At 34.4% G+C, this 12,150-nt stretch overlaps 1 protein-coding gene across 13 annotated transcripts in view; it reads right to left on the reverse strand.

Moving 5' to 3' along the window:
* Window positions 1-12,150, reverse strand: part of NOL4 (nucleolar protein 4) — a 372,161-nt gene that overhangs the window by 95,206 nt on the left and 264,805 nt on the right. The window lies entirely within an intron of this gene.

Consider the following 12,150-nt stretch of genomic DNA (forward strand, 5'->3'; position numbering starts at 1 on the left):
CAGCAATAACATACAACTTTTAAGAACAACATGGTTAACAGTAATCTCTAAAAACTCCTGCTCCAACTCCAAATGTCTATCTCAAAGTCAGTCATTTCTTCCCTCAGCAAATCTTTATATTGAGTATCACTACATATTTTGTTTTGTGCCAACATACTCTGCCACAGAACAATAGTCATTCAATAAATTATTTATGGGCACCTATTATGCATCAGACACTATTCTAACCTTTTAAATACATAACTCACTTACAACAAAATGGTTAAGTGACTCCCAATTCACATAGCTAGCAAGTGAAAAAGGATCTGAATCCTTTGGCTCTGAGTGTATCATCTTCACACTATTCTATGCTGTCTCTATAGGATGACTACTTATGAGGCTATTGTTATAATATCAGTAGAAATCAATTCCTAAGGAACTGTATTTCTTGACACAAACTTTTAAAATAGAAGTACCTCTGTGACAAGAAATAGTAAACCCATTTCATTATTTAACATCTGACTATGAATTTCTCTGAGCCAATCTAATAGAATACATGTATTTTACATGGGCTGGAGCCTATTTAATAATGTTTTGTATTCATGAAGTGTCTTAAAATTTACGTGGAGCTTTAACTTCCATTTAACAACTTCACAGAACTAGTATTAATATTTAAATATCTCTATATTATAAATGATTTCAAATATATACATAATAATTATACTACTAAATTATATTAATATAGTTAATGGTTAGTTTTATGTGTCAACTTGACTGGATTGACACGGTGTTCAGATATTTGGCTACCCATTATTTTCAGGTGTATCTGTGAGGATATTTCTGGATGAGATTGACATTTGAAGTGGTAGAATCATTAAAAGAGATTGTTCTTCACAGTGTGTGTATGGGGGGATGAGGGGGAGGGCATAAGGGCATAATCCAGTGCCTCAAGGGCTTAAATAGAACAAAAAGCAGAGGGAAGAAAAATTTGCCCATTCTGCCTGACTGCTGAGCTGAGAGACTTACTGAGAATTCTGAGTCCCTGGTTCTTAGGCCTTTAAACTGGAACTGAACTCTACCACTGGGTTTCCTGGATATTCAGCTTGCAGATAGCAGATCCATGGCACTTCTCAGCCTTCATAATCTTATGAGCCAATACTTTATTCTATATATTTTAGATCTTATTGATTCTGTTTCTCTGGAGAACCCTGACTGGTAATATGTTATTCACATTATAAGTAACCTCATTAAGGCTCAGTTAACTTAATTTGATGGGCTAACCTCAGACACTGAGAAAAGTGGTAGAGAAGTTAACTAGAGGCCATCCATTCATCACTGGGCCGATAAAACTATATAGGATTTCAGCATTGGGGAAGCATGGGAGTTAGCAAAAAAATTAAAAGTTGAGTTTCAGAATCTCAGTGGATTGCAAAAGCTGAAGGAGAAAGACAAATGTGTAAAGAAAAATGAATGTGAATTCAGACAGTTTTCATAAACTTCTATAATTGTGTCCAAGACCAAACATGGGGCTTGTTACGGTGTCTCTTACTTGTTTGTTGGCCCAGCACCTTTTGCTTTGAGAAAAAGACCCCTTGCTCTACCAGCTGAAATTGCCAATCCTTTGGGTACCAACCTTCTGTATGCTAGGCATGCACTTTTGCCTCTAAGTGAAGATGGCTGGCCTTAGTCTAAAATCAAGCTGAATCCAGCAGAGCTAAGGAGCACAGAGTTGTGATAGCATCATTTGTGCATCTAGATCTCACTATTACTGAAATTAAGCCCTGGGGTCTTAAGTTGTATAACACCATACATCCTCTACCCACCCACCAACATGCTTTTAAATTTTGCTTAAATTTGAGTTTCAGTCACCTGAGATTGAATCTGGAGTGGCACAGCAACCAATCATTAGAGGACAGATTAAAAATACAGATATCACACATGATCATTCAAATATATAGATCGCCCCAGCCAAATGAATAATATGCTCTTTGTAAGCAGCAGCAGATATTCTCAAATCTACCAACAAAGAAAATGATAATGAATGACTTTTATGAAGGGAAATTTTAAATTGACAGTGTTCAAAACTGCCTCCGTGCAATGATAACATACGTGTAGCATGCTTTATGGAACACACTAATATATTATAACTGTGTAATCAGTGGAGGGATAATAATACTAGAACAGATTTCTGACATTAACAGTAAAGTTAAATTTTAAAAACCAGCAAAATTTCTTTACAATTCACATCATTAACAAGGTGAAATTACCAATATATTAAGGAAAATATTCCATAGGTTTGAAAAGTCTATCTTAAATCTAAAATGTAATAAGCATAATATATTTTTGAATGGCAATGTGAAATATTTAAAAATGTTACAATACACTTATTTGAATGCAAATATTCTGGGCTAATTCATTCACTGCAGCTGTTTGATGGACACAGAAACACTTGGAACAATGAAAAATGTATAGCCCTGTTTACTCAAGTTTTAAAGAAAGCACAATCTTGCAGATCTGAAAATATTCAGGATCTAAATCTGAAGGATGATTGATGTTATTTTCCTCTACAAAACAAACTGAAATTTTTATAGCTGAATTCTGTTTTTTAGCTTAATTATCATTTCTTGCCTTTCTTCCCATTTAGGGCCTATCTTTTAAGATCGGATTAAGTTAAATTTCTACAAATTTTCCAGCTTCTTTCTCAGTCTACTTCAATCATTCCCTAAACTGTGACGTCAAGTTACTTAATTTGACACAGATTTAAATACTATCATTGCTCTCTACTTTTCAAATTAATTTGCATTTTTCTTCAAACTAGTCTGAGATAAAAACCAATACATACCCCTCATAGAATCCAATACATGAACTTTACAGATCGGAATTCAAGACTGCCTATAATTTCTCTTTTTTCTGTAAAACTATTTGGTTTTTATAAATGGGGGAATGTGGGTATTGGAATGGTATCACAGGCTCAGGGAATACAAATTATTATGTCTCCAAATAACCCACATAAAATATGGCAGCCATTTGCCTCATAAGCCTGCCTTGCCTTAATAAGAACTCTGGATGACCATAGCCTGGGAAACTTATTGCAGGTGCAATTGTTTTCTTACTTCAAGTATAAATCTAAAAAAAAAAAAAAAAAAAAAAACAAAAAAAAACTAAACCAGAACTAAAAAAGGATACAAAGTTATTAAAGAACCACAATTTAGGTTCTATAGAAGATGGATACATTCTTATCCTCAAAACACAGGTGTTGGCTTATGGGGATAAGGGTAGATTTTAGCCTTAGCTATATATTCTGCTGATTCTTCCCATGATAAAGTGTGGATTTCCTTAGCAAAGAGCCTTCTGAGAATACATTTGCACTTCCCTTTTCTCAAATTTTCCCCATCCCAATAGAACTGGCAGCTTTAGGCCCTGAAAAATTCCCACTTGTAGGAAACTTAATCTGTTTGGTTACTCTGTAGTCAGAGCCTAGGATGGCTCAGCAACAAACACATTACTTGGTGTTAGACATAGCTGGGGTTGGGAGCTGTGTATGATATTTGCAGCCAATGGAAAAAAAAGGGGAACCTATATTTCCTCATTATATCCTAAATGAGGGAAGAACACATGAATTCAGTACCAGGTATCCATGCTTTCATATGCTTTGTGTATCTTTGTCTCAGTGCTGACTGTAAGGTATTGTGCAAATGAGTTTATATGTTCATATTCCATAAAGACTGAGAGTTATGTGAGGAGAGGTCCACATAGGCACCATGTCTCTTCTTCCATTTTTATAACTTGCACTATAAAAACACAGTGGAAACAAAGTAAATGTTTTCTGAATGAGTGACTGCTTACACTTTGGAGTTACACAGAAGATGATTTAATTGTTTAAAGTGCAATTTTAAAAACTATCTTAGATTTACTTTAAAAAATATCAGTTATTCTCAGTGAGTTTATTAGCAATGTCACTATTATTACAAGTGTAGCACTGCGTGCCTTCTGATATGATACGAAATGAAGCACATGGTACTACTTAAGAAGCAAACTCACCAACAAGAAAGAAAGGAAAGAAAGGAAGGAAGGAAGGGAGGGAGGGAGGGAGAGAGAGAGAGAAAGAAAGAAGCAAGAGAAAGCAAGAGCAAGCAGAAAGGAAGGAAGGAAGGAAGGAAGGAAGGAAGGAAGGAAGGAAGGAAGAAAGAAGGAAAGAGAGAAGGAGAACTTGAACCCAAACTTCAATCTGGAAACAGTGGTTCTGAAAATGTGCTGGTTGCACTAGCAGGATCAGCATCTCCTGGAAACCTCCTAGAAATGCAAAGGCTCGGCTCCCACCCCAGACCAATTGAATCAGACACTTTGGATGTAGGCCCAGCAATCTGTGTTTCAACATGACCTCCACGAGATTCTTAGGCACACTCAAGCTTGAAAAACCACTTGTCTGGAGCTAAATTCCATTTGTAGGAAATATGACAGTTAGAGAATTTAAATGACACCAAAGAAAGCACACAGGCAATTCCAAAATATGAGACATTGGGAAGGGCAATTGACCTTGGTCCTGCAACAATTAATTGATACAGCAAAGAGATATATTAAAGGAGATTTAACAGATAAAATAAAACAAAATGTGTAACCCTTGCTTGTATTATGCTGTATCTCAAATAAACCCAAAGCAAGAGAGACATTGTTTTGAAAAAGTGAAAATATTCTATTATAGATGAGGATAATAGATAATAACATGGAATTATTAATTTTTGTTAGATGTAATACCTTAACATTTGGTTAAGTAAATATTTATGCAAGAAAATATCCAGACTTGTTAGAGATACAAGTTGAGATACAAAGAGATGGCGTGACAAGAATGCATGGGATTTGCTTTAAAATACTATAGAAAGCCAAATTACGTCTATAATCCTAGAACATTGGGAAGTCAAAGAAGGATGATTGCTTGAGGCTAGGAGTTTAAGAAAAGCCTGGGCAACATAGTGAGACCTCCATCCTTATAAAACAAACAAAAAAACAAAAAAACCCAAAACTATTAGCCAAGCATGGTGGCATGCACCTGTAGAAGTGTACTGGGGAGAATGAGGCAGGAGTCTTGCTTGAGTCCATGAATCCCAGGCTGCTGTGAGCTATGGCCTTGCCACTGAACTCCAGCTATAGTCTTGCCACCGAAATCCATCAGAAGTTCTGATGGTTTTTTAAGAAGCTTTTCCTCTTTTGCTTGGCACTTCTCCTTGCTGCTGCCATGTGAAGAAGGATGTGTTTGCTTCCCCTTCCATCATGATTATAAGTTTCCTGAAGCTTCCGAGTCATGCTGAACTGTGATTCAACTAAACTTCTTTCCTTTATAAATTACCCAGTCTCAGGTGTGTCTTTATTATTATCATAAGAAAGGACTAATACACCTTGTCTCTTAAAATAAATTAAAATACTATATAAAAGTGAAAAAGTTAAAAAATATGGGAAAGTCTTAATCACTGTTCAATTTAGGTGATGAGTATTAGTGGTCCATTATGTTCTCTATTTTTAAATATATTTTATATTTTCAAAATAAAATTTAAGTTTATAAATTTTGTGATTGATTTGGTATCCCCTCTGTTTTGACTGTTTCTATCATTATATTAACTTTTTCAGCAACATTTAAGAAGCACTACTTCATATTTAGAACGTTGTTTTAGGTTCCCATGATTGGATGAATACACATTTTATAAAGCCTGCAAGTTATAAAATTTGGAGTCGGGGAGCTTTTGAAGCATTAGATTAAAAAATAATTCTTTGCTTAAGATGAGGAAAATAACCACAAATTACAAAACTTTTAAAAACTTCTATAGATATATAAAATTCGTCAAAATAATAACAGTCATCTATGACAGACCCACAGCAAACATCATACTAGCTAGGCAAAAGCTGGAAGCATTTTCCTTAAGAACTGGAACAAGATAAGTTTGCTCACTCTCATTACTCCAGTTCCACATAGTACTGGAAGTCCTAACCAGAGCAATCAGGCAAGAGAAAGAAATAAAAGCCAACAAAATAGAAAAAGGAGTCAAATCATTTCTCTTTGCAGATAATATTATCCTATACTTAGAAAACCTTAAAGGCTCCAGCAAAAGGACCCCAGAACTGATAAACCACTTCAGTAAAGTTTTAGGATGCAAAATCAACATATAAAAATCAATAGTACTTCCATACACCAAGATGAATGTTCAAGCTGAAAGCCAAAACAAGAATGGAAACACCAAGACTGTTTAAGCTGAGAGCCAAATCAAGAATGCAATCTCATTTACAATAGCAACAAAAAAATGAAATACCCTAGAATATATACAACCAATGAGGTAAAAGGCCTCTGCAAAGGCAGCACTGCTTAAAGAAAATAGAGGTGGCATAAGCACATGGAAGAATATTCCATGCTCATGGATTGGGAGAATCATTCTCATTAAAATGATTCCTATCAAAGTACCAATGACATTTTTCACAAAATTAGATAAATCTATTCTAAAATTCATATAGAATTTTAAAAAACCCAAATAGCCAAAGCGATTTTAAGCAAAAAACAAAGCCAGAGGCATCACATTACCTAACTTCAAACTATACTACAAGGCTATAGTAACCATAACAGCATGGCACTGGTTACAGAAAGACACAAGGACCAGTGGAACAAAATAGAGAGCGTAGAAATAATGTCCCACACCTACAACCATCTAATCTTTAACAAAATTGACAAACACAAGCAATAAGGAAAAAGCATCCTATTCAATAAATGGTGCTGAGACAGCTGGCTATCCATATGCAGGAGAATGAAACTGGACCCCTACCTATCACCGTATACAAAAATAAACTCAAGTTGGATAAAAGACTTAAATGTAAGATCTCAAACTAAAAATTCGAGATGACAATCTAGGAGATACTCTTGTAGACATCAGCTTTGGCAAGCAATTTATCACTAAGTCCTCAAAAGCTATTGCAACAAAACCAAAAATTGACAAGTGGGACCTAAATAAACTAAACAGCTTCTGCATGGCAAAAGAAATTAGCAGAGTAAACAGACAGTCTACAGAATAGGGAATAATGTCCATTAACTGTTCATCCAACATCTAATATCCAGAGTCTATGAGGAACTTAAACAATTCAACCAACAAAATCAATGTCACTAAAAAGTGAGCAAAGGACATTAATAGACATTTCTCCAAAGAAGACATACAAGTGGCTAACAAACATGAAAAAATATTCATTATGGCTAATTATTAGTGAAATGCAAATCAAAACCACAATGAGATACCATCTCACTCTAGACAGAATGGTTATTATTAAAAAGTCAAAAACTGTGGAAAGCAGTTTGGTGATTTCTCAAAGAACTTAAAACAGAACTACCATTTGACCGAGTAATCCTATTACTCCATATACACCAGGGAAACCAAATCATTTTACCACAAAGACACATACTGTTATATGGTCATTACAAGTACCATTCACAATAGCAAAGACATGGAATCAACTTAGGTGCCCATCAGTGGTAGATTAGATAAAGAAAACATGACACATATACATCATGGACTGCTATATAAGCATAAAATAATGAAATCATGTCCTTCTCAGCAACATGGATGCAGCTGGAGGCCATTATCCTAAGGAAATTAACACAGAAACGGAAAACCAAATACCAAATGCCCACACTTAAAAGGGGAATATAAACATTGGGTACACATGGACATAAAGAGATGAACAGCAAACATTGAAGATTACTAGAGAGTGGAGGAAGAAGGGGGGAATGGTTTAAAAAGTGGGGTACTATGTTTACTACTGGTGTGATGATATCAATTATACCCCAAACTTCAGCATCACACAATATACTCATGTAACAAACCTGCACATGTACCCTGGGAATCTAATTTTTTTTTTTTTTTAAGAAAGCCACTAACTGCCACAAACAACATAAATTCAAAAATATATATTTTTCACTTTTCTTGGCTGCATGCTTTTTGATTGCTTCTTGATATGACAATACTTCTGTAATAATATATTCTATCAAGATAATACAGAAATAATTGTCTTTATTCTGTCTAATGAAACTGTATTTTATTCTTGATAGTTTAGAATTTTTTTACAGTTCAAATTAATTATTGTTAATATCATGCGAACTGTTAGATTGGTTTTATTTGGAGAAACCTTTAATCAAGTTCTTTTCATGTCTGAACCACGAGATTTCAGGACATTTTAAGTTTCCCTGGGTGATGACTGATGCCCTCCTTAAAGCAGCACTTATGAGTTTTTGTTTTCTTCATTGATATCAGTATTTTTTGTCAAATCCAACATGCAACTTAAATCTTCCAAAATGATAATATAATTTATTCCGCTTAATTGATTCTATTATTTCTTCCTCCTAAAGAAATATTTCCTTCAGTGTGGTCTGAAATTTATTGCAACTCACTTTGCAGTGTCAGAAAAATGTTCTTTTTATTTCACTTTTCACTTTTATTTTTTTCATATTACATTAGCATTTTATCTGAATGTGCTCTCACTCTCGTACTAAATACACAGAAAGACAACAAAGTGATGTAGCCTTCATATATTTCCAAATTAGGAATCTGTAATTTCTCATTTGCTTTTTCTAAAAGGTCAAAATTGAAACTGCAGTTTAAATGTCATATTCCACTGTGCGAAGGATACACAAGATATCTTTTTACTATTACTTAAAAACTGCATGTGAATCTGCAATTATTCATTTGTATAACCAAAGTGGCATCTGGTTTACTCATTTACCATTTTGTATATGCTTTCCCATTATTTACATTAATTCTTCTTAATCAATTTTGGACAAATAAGTCATATTTGACATTGCATTTTGACATTTTTCCAGTGCTTGTCCAAAAAGTAGATCGATTTAACAATTACTTCAAACATTCCCATGAAATTGTCATTTGAAAATAATTTGTTTTATTATAACCTGCAAACAAAAATTTCTTCCACCTAATAATTTTTAAAGCTCAGCTACTTTTTTAAGGCACTTCAAAATGATACTGAACATTATTTTAAGTCTTGTTTTTCAAGATGTTGGCTGGATAGAGCAGTGTTTTTTTTTTCATTTTGCCATGCTTTGAAGTCACTCAAAGGAGTTGTTAAAACACAAGTTGCTGGAACCATTCAGCATGTCTGGAGTGGGGCCCAAGAATATTGACTTCTAGCAAGAGCCCAAATGATGCAGCTTCCGAAAGTCTAAGGAGCACACTTTGTGTAGTTAGTGTTTTTATTTGATTTACATGAAATCCAAATAAGTATAGCTATTATGAGCTCCATGGGATCTTCATGATCTTTGAGAGTTTTTAATATATTTATCCATTCCAAAAGCCCAGATATGTAATATTTGTCTTGTTGAAAATATTGCAGTTTACGACAAAACAGTCTACATGACCTTTGTTTTTCAAATAAACTGGCCAGCATCTCTTATCAGCTTGACAGCTTATTTTTATCTTTCCCATAAAATATGTCTAAAAAATTTATAAATATTGTGTTGAATCTTTGACATACTGACGTTTTTAAGCTTATGCCAGTCTTTCATTTGTTTAGCTTCATATGAGATACATACTTTCTTTTACGTATGAATTGTAGAATAACCAATGATTCTGAAGAAATACACAAAATTAATATAAAATCTAGGCCTATAGTTTAAATAATAATGCCTATACTCTAAAAATTAAAAGTTTTAGACTGTAGGATCACATTAACCTCATAGCTTATACAGAGTGTTAGATAAAACTATATATGGAAGTTTTGTTACTGGAAAACTTATTTCTTCAAGCCATTTTTTGTGTCAGTGACAACTTTGCATATTATTTCTTTCGGAATTTCCAGGCCTCATCTAGACAGACTCTATGTTTGATACAATGTGCTGAGAGAAATTCAATAGGTGAGATGCAGACCTGCTATGAGTTTATGTCATGCAAACATAAGAATTCAGATAAAGTCTTTTGTGTGGGATTCCAATAAAAGAAGAAAAAGGTGGTGTGCTTATTCAATGTTTCTTCAAATGCTGGACCTTTTAGTTTTGACTAGGTGTTGGTGAGATACAAATCCTACATTTTTTATTTTACCTGCATAATTATTTGGAAGAATGTGAAAGAATGTTTTTCATTCTAAACTGTGGCTGAAAACTTCAATCTTTGTTTCTCCTGTTACCATTTCCCTAATACTCTCATATCAGGGATAATAGCATATGTTCACATCAGAACCTGTAATCCTAAACACCTGTGTGGCATAATGCAGTTATGTTTGGCAGTTGGATTGTTCTGGAAGTTATTCCTATCCTGGAATGATTAGAAGCAACTCAAGTGCATACAAAAGTGACAGTGAACCTTCTTTTTTCCTTCATTGTTTTGTAGAAATTATTCTGTGTTTGAGAATTTTACAGTTTGATCTATTTCTTCCAAGATGGGATAATGATGAAGTGAGAAGAAAAAATAGACATTATTCAGAGATCCTAGACATGAAACTGTTTACAATAACAATGAAATTTTGAGGTGATGTGTTTTTGTAGAGGGGTCATATTTTCCATTTACTCTTGCAAACTGCATTTTACAAAGGAAGCATTTCTAATTTTTAGAACTGTAAGCGATGTTGGGAGACCTAAAGGAAAATGTGCAGTTCCAGGGGTAATTACTAGTGCTCAGTCTTGAAGTATTTCCATCAGGTACCTTCTGCAAAGTAAACTGGGGCACTGTTTCTGCCTGTGAAGGTTCCTAGCCTAATTCTCCTACCCTTCCAGAGATTACTTTATATAAATATTTTTTTTTCTGCTGCAATTAGCCTGTTGTCTACAGCTAAAATTTCTGAATCCTACAAACATCAGACTCTTTGATGAGTAAATTAACATTTGAACTAAGAAAACCTTTTTTAAGGCTGGGCATGATGGCTCACACCTGTAATCTCAGAACTTTGGGAGGCTGAGGCAGGTGGTTCACCTGAGGTCAGAAATTCAAAACCAGCCTGGCCAACACGGTGAAATCCCATCTCTACTAAAAAACACAAAAATTAGCTGGGTGTGGTGGGCATCTATAATCCGAGCTACACGGGATACTGAGGCAGGAGAATCTCTTGAATTCAGGAGGTGCAGATTGCATGCAGTGACCCCAGATCATGCCACTGCACTCCAGCATGGGCAATAGAGAGAGACTCTATCTCAAAAAAAAAATAAGATAAAATAAGTAACAACTAAAAATTTAGTTCAAACGTTAAATCATTTATGGTATATGGCAGTTTTTTAAAACTAAGATAAATATATAAAAATGCCTGCAACTCAACAATAAAAAACCCAAATAACCTGATTAAAAAATGAGCAAAGGACTTAAAGCAACTTTTCTCTAAAGATGACCACCAAATATATGACAAGATGCTTAGCCTTACTAATGATCAGAAAAATGCACATTGAAATTGTAAAAAGCTACTACCTCATACCCATTAGGATGGCAACTATATATTTAAAAAAACAAAAAACAAAAAACAACAAGTATTGAGGATGATGTGGAAAACTTGGAACCCTTGCACACTGTTGATGGGATTGCAAAATTGGGCAACTAACACAGAAAAAGTATGGCACTTCCTCAAAAACTTAAAGATAGGGCTACCGTATTTTCCAGCAATCTCACTTCTAGGTATATACAGGCATATATTGGAGATATTGTAGGCTGGGTTTCCAACCACTGCAACAAATGAATATCATAATACAGTGACTGACACAAATAATTTTGTTTCCCAGTGCATAAAAAAAGCTATGTTTCTAGTACACTGTAGTCTATTAAGTGTGCCATAGCACTAGTTCAAATTAAGCAATGCACATAACCTCAATTTAAAAATACCTTATTCCTAAAAAATTCCAACAATCATTGGAACCTTCAGTAACTCATAATCTTTTGCTAGCAGAATGTCTTGCCTCCATGTTGATGGCTGATCAGCATGGTGGTTGCTGAAGCATAGGGTGGCTGTGACAATTTCTTGAAATAACACAACAATGAAGTTGGCCACATCCATTGATTCTTCCTTTCATGAAAGATTTCTCTGTAACATGTGAGATTGTGTGATAGTATTTTACCTAGAGTAGACTTTCTTTCAAAATTAGAGTCAATGCTCTCAAACTCTGCTGCTGTTCAATCCATTAGGCATATGTAATATTCTAATTTTTTTTTTTTTTTT

The sequence above is a fragment of the Cebus imitator genome, unplaced genomic scaffold (assembly GCF_001604975.1).
Source record: "Cebus imitator isolate Cc_AM_T3 unplaced genomic scaffold, Cebus_imitator-1.0 Scaffold369, whole genome shotgun sequence".
Lineage (NCBI taxonomy): Eukaryota > Metazoa > Chordata > Mammalia > Primates > Cebidae > Cebus > Cebus imitator.